The following is a 6,000-nucleotide window of genomic DNA, read 5'->3' on the forward strand; positions in this document are numbered from 1 at the left end:
TTGTCCAGGGTAATGCAGAATACACTCAGGGTGGTTCCATCTTCATCCTGTCTCTGTCCTCACTTTCCCAGCTCTTCTGTCAAACCATGAATCTCACTGGGTTCTCTCTTCTCAGATCCCCAGTCTCTGGTTGGCATCAGTGGTACCACCCATGTTCCTGGCGTTAGATGGAGAATGTGGTTCCTCCTCCCAGGAGACATGGTGTCTTCACTGGGCTTACATGCAATTATCTCCTGAATTCAATCCAGTTCAAGTTATACACTTTATTTAGCACCTACTATGTGCCAGCTTAAAATATTTTGGAATGAACCTTTTATAAGTATAGTGATTCCTTCACAGCATATCACTGTCTGGTTCTGAGAGTTGCATCTTCCCTTACACATTTGAAAAATACATAAGACCATGGGTTAAGAGTTTAATGCACCCCACTGGAGACTGTTACACCCACTGGGGGAAGGGCGAAGGTTTGCTGCTCCTGGAATCACTGCTGTGGTTTACAATGCACTTCTCGCTCCCTGATCTCGTTTGGTCTCCATACCCCTAGAGCATATCCAGTGGTTTGGAGACAGACTGTCTGCTGTCAAGCCCAGCTCCTCCGCTTATACTGGCTGTCTGGCCTTTGGCAAATTATTTAACCTTCTATGCCCCGGTTTTCTCTTCTGAAAATGTGAACCATAATAGTCCTTCCCCTTATGGTTATTGTGAGAATTAAATGAAGTAAACCATGTAAATAGTTCAGCAGAATGCCCAGCTTGTAGTAAGCACTGTGGAAGTATTAGTCATTACTGTGTCCTTGAAACCCCGAGTTTGCCAGCCTCCTCTTGACATTGCGGAAAGTGAGACCCAGGTAGGAGAAATAATTTACCCATTAGAGGCCAACTTAGAATTAAAAACTGGACCATCAGACCACCAACCTTAAGATCTTTTCTCTGCCCCTCATGTATCTTACTTAACCAGAGGTTGCAAGCCAGTAGCTCATAGATTAAATATTTTATTTTCTCACTTTATTGTTTTATTTAATCAGAATGCTACACATCACAAAATCAGAATATCTGATTCTTTTTGAAAAATGAGAAGTTTTGGGACTTCCCTGGTGGTCCAGTGGTTAAGACTCTGCGCTTCCACTGTAGGGGGCTCAGGTCCCATCTCTGGTTGGGGAACTAAGATCCCACATGCCGCATGGTGTGGGGAAAAAAAAAAGAAGAAGAAAAATGAGAAATTCTGGTCACTTGGGCCTGCATTCTCATGGAAAAACCCACCTGTGGAACTGACTAGTGACAACCCCTAATTCTCCACAGTCCCTACCCTTCCCTATTACTCCTCAGACCTATGGTTGAGGACCAGATTCTATTAGTATTTCTCATTTAGCTCACACTGTTCTTTCTCTCTTTTTACAGAAACATTTCTCCAATTTTCCACATCTGTATCAACAGTGGGAAATGACCAAGTGACTCCAAGGGCTTCAAGATTTTTTGCACGGCAGGCATGTTTCCTCGGTCCACCTGCTCCCCCAGCACGCATGGGGCTCTCAGCCCCTGCCTCAGAGCATCTGCATGGTCTCTCCATGGAGGCTGTTGTCTGTACAGTCGCCAGGTCTCCCAGACAAGCCTGGAGCTCCATGCCCTTGACATTCCCCTTGAAGCTCACTCTTCAGAGTCTGAGAGCATTTTGCAAATACTTTTCAGTCCCATGTTTCAGATGGCAAAATAGGAGTGGAAGGAGCTTACCTAAACCTATGGGGAGGGCCTGGTAGAAGACGAGGTGTTCCAAGGTCTTCCAGTCTCTGGCTCCAGATCGAGCGCTGGCACAGGAAGGAAGAGCAGCCAGGCACAACCTGTGCCACCAGCACCTCCCAGGGCAGAGCTGCTCCCTCCTTCTTGATTCCCTGAGGAGGATGAGAGGAGAAGCCCCAGCCTGCCTTCCCACATACCCACGCAGGGCTGGCCACCGCAAGGAGGTGGGCAAGCCCAGCTTCCGGAAAGGTGACTCAGGCTAACAGAAGTCAAACTGGTTCTTACCTGCATAAAACTGGAGGTCACGTGGGAGGCGCTGAGCAGGCTTAGTGGGGCTGGACCTTTGTGCCCACCCAAACCCAACCACCGTCAGATGGCGCCTGCATGCACGCCTTCATCCAGACAACGTGGGTGGACTTAACCCTGTGTGCCAGGTTCTTTTCTGGGCCTCGGGGGAAAGCCACAGAAGGTCCCTGATGTTCTAATGGGGAAGGCAGACAAGAAACAAGTAAACAAACGAACTTCATATGGCAGGAAGTGCTAGAGGGGAAAGAAGAGACGTGAGGTTTTCAAGGGACGTGGGGTGGGTGCGATTTTAGGGAAAGTGGTCAGGGGAAGTCTCTCTGAGGTGATATGTGAGCTGAGACCTGAATGATTAAGAAAGGGGAGGAGTGCTCCAGGTGGAGGAACAGCAAGCACAAAGGCCCTTGGGTGGGATCATCATGGTTGGATTGCGACCCATGTGGCTGGGGCTTGGCTTAGGGAGCAGAAGGTATGCGTCCCCTTCTCCCGTTACCCTCAGGCCCCATGCCCAACCCTGGCATGATGCTGTCTTCGAGCTCAGATACTCTCTCTCCACCAACCTTCTCTGGAAGATTCTGTGTTCTCAACCCTCTCTTCCTCTCTGCCATTCAGAACTGACCTGCTCGCTAGCTTCATGCCCTGGACCCTGCCAGCAGGGAGCAGAATCTTTAAAACCACCCAGGTGGATGCATGGGAACAGTGGCAGGGTCTTCCCGCCAGGCTCCAAGTTCAGGGTCTCATCCCCAGGTCTGCAGCTGCGTGACTCTGGATGCGTCCCTTTCGTTCTCCAGGCCCTCATTCTGATAACTGCAGAGGAAGCAGTCACTCCCTGCCCTGCCATAGCGGAGGGGCTGGCTGGAAGAAGAATGATGGGCAGACTCTAGAATGCTTTATAAATCGTGCGCATTGCAGCAGGGCCTTGCTGTAGGCAATGCCGCAGGGCGCAGGGGAAGGGGAGGCCAGCCTAGTGGCTGCCCCCACCCTGATCCTGTCACCTTCGAGCCTCTGTCAGGGAAGGAGAGGCCAGTCGCTTGAGGAAGTGTCCATCATTCAGGACCCTCTCCAGAAGGGTCTGGGAGGAGCAGTTCACTGTCCCCTCATACAGTCTCTGTGGCCCAGGCTCATTCCTTGGCTCAGCCCATGGGGTCTGAAGCCAGGCCAGGAGGTGCAGGGTGCTGGAGCGGGGCAGGGCCCCATCCTGGTGTCCTAACCGCAGGGACTTCCCACAGGGCCTCACTTCCTGCTCTCTGCAGCCCGGCCTCACCACCTAGAATGCCAGGGCCTCTGAGCTGGGGCTGGGAATTTTTGAAGCAGCTTTTGTAGAGAAATGTTTTCTTGCTGAAGAATCAGGAACTCAATTTTGTAAACCTGGAAAGTTGGGCCTTGGGGCAGCCTGGAGCGGAGCATGTCTGTTATTACATCAGGAGGGCCGCTCTGGGAGACGGGCTCTGGGGCCTGGAGGTTCAGATCCCTAGCCTCACGAACTATATGTGTGGGATTCTGGGAACATCTGGAAAATGAGGGTAAGACTATGGCCCCCCTTGTAGAGGGGTTGTGAGGACTGAGCTAATAAACGTGCTCAGGACACAGGAAGCATCATTTAAGTATAGTCTCACAGGCTATGGGTCTGATGTCTCCCCTGGGGAACCAGGGGCCTGGCTTGGCCTAGGGTCAGTAAGGAGATGGTAAACTGGGCTACCGATCAGGGCCCGGGGATGGCACGTGGATCAGAGCAGAGGCTGGGGCTTCCGTGACACGGGGCACATCCAGGGTGGGAGGACCACTTGTGGGCACCTCTAACCCCCCTGGGCCCTGCCCAACTGAAGAACTCTCCCCTCCTGCCAGCACTCCTGCAAGTCTGCAAAGCTCTGAGGGATCAGAGCCTGGCCTTGAGCACCCAGAGACCCTTGGAAGCCTAGAGCCCAATGTCCCAGAGTTGGAAGACTGGCAGCTGCGGGAAGAGCTGGCATTTGGGGATTTGGGGATTCCTGGTGGCTGGCGCCCCTTGGCCACGGAGGCCGGGGTGCTTCTGAAGAACCCCAGTGGCAGTGACTGACCTGCCTTGGGCCAGCCCCCTGCACAAGGACGAAGCACAGCGGGGTGGGATGGGGGGAGTGAGATATTGAGGCTGGATGTCATTAGAATCCCTATCTTGGATTCAGACGGTCGCAGGTGAGGTCTCTTGGCAGGAGAGACCCCAAGGTCCTAAAGGGAAGTCATAATGTGGAAACAGAAGTCTGGGCCACTAGCCGGGCTCAAGGCAGGGCCCCTGGTGCCATGGGAAGACTAAGAAGGCGGGGGAGGTGGGGGGAGATTCCCTCCACCGCAGCCAGGAGAGCAATACCCAGGGGGCAACCTGGTTCCTGCCGTTCTAGGGACATGAGGCCACGACACTGAACTTGAGTTGTGAAAAGAGATGGCATCGGTTTTACAATTCTGAGGATTGTAAACCCTCGAGCCGTTTCCCATGGTCTTAGACAAACCCTAAAGCCCTTACAGCGTCCCTAAGAGTCTACGCCACCAGGCCTGGGCTGAGCTTTGCAAAACAACGCCCTTGTCCTCTGAACTGCAGCCTCACAGGCCTGCTTTTGATTCCTCAAATCCACCTCTTCCCCCGACCTCAGGACCTTGGCATTGCTTGTGCCCTGCCTGGAACCTTCTCCCCTCCCCTGCTCTGCTGACTAGTCTACCAGCCTCTCCCTGAAGACCTCAGCTCAGACACTCATTTGTGTGATACTCCGTGCAACACCCGCCTCCCTGGCAGGTCACCGCAAAGACTGTGTCTGCTTTGTTCTCCGCTGTGTCCCTGACCCATAGCACAGGATCTGCCACATGGAGAAATGAAACAAAGAATGGATAGGAAGCCACCACACATGGACACGGTGCCTCTCTCTCTCTGACACACACACACGTACATCGCCACAGATATACAAGACTCCCAAGCATAACATTCATAAGTGATCACACGTTGAAACACACAAGTTCACATCCGTCAAGGTCAAGACATGCCGACTCTGCTTAACCCATGATCCCCTCTTCTGGAAACTACCCCCATCCTCTGCATCCCAACACACAGGGCCAGTCACCTTCAACATCCCGACTCTGTCCCCAGGCCATAGCTGATTGGACCTGTGAGGCCAACTGCTTCAAACTAACCCACAGCCAGGAATAAGGAAGTAAAAAGCAGAGAGGCCAGGCCACGTGTAGCTGCTCTCAAACCCAAGACTTCGAAGTCCATCAGCTCTAGAAGGGGCCACCCTCGGCAGATGTACAGAGAGAGAAGCAGATTCTATGGGAGAGAAGAAAGGAGCAGACAGACAGACAGACGCAGAGGTGAGGAGGCAGTGGCCTTCAGCCGATAGATGATGATGCCTCCATGTCTCATGACCTCAGTGTCCATTCAGGATCTCTCACGAGATCCTGTACTTCCTGCTGCTGTGTCCCGTCTCACAAACTCCCCGTCACAGCCGAGGCTAGCTCAAGCGTGTCCTGTCTCCTGCAACCGAAGCCTTCAATTAAATAATCCCATAAAAGCCAACGAACAGCACATAAGGAAACTGAGCGGTCAATCAACCTGAAATTCCAGAAGGGACAGTCCAGGAAGGCACAGGTTGATGATGGGAAGAATCATTTCCTGCATCTGTACGGTGCATCCGGTCCACAGGCTCCCGGGTGAGTCCACAGGCTCCCGGGTGAGTCCACGCTTCAGTAGCGCCGTCTGAGGTTTGTCTGCCGGCCACGCTGCCTCGTGTTGGCGAGCTGCTCCTCCTTTTCTCACTCCAGCCGTCTCACCCCGTCCTCGGCCGCACTGCACCGGGCACAGGACAGGAGTCAGAGCCAGCTGCATCCTCCTGGCGGTGTCCAAGCTGTGTCTGAAAGAAGAGCAGCAGTTCCTGGTGCTTTCCCAGCAGCTAAGGGGTAGAGCTGCCAGCGAGTTCAAGGTGGGCTGGTTCCTGCCCACCAA

Source organism: Mesoplodon mirus (genome assembly GCF_964341445.2).
Source record: "Mesoplodon mirus genome assembly, chromosome: 14".
Lineage (NCBI taxonomy): Eukaryota > Metazoa > Chordata > Mammalia > Artiodactyla > Ziphiidae > Mesoplodon > Mesoplodon mirus.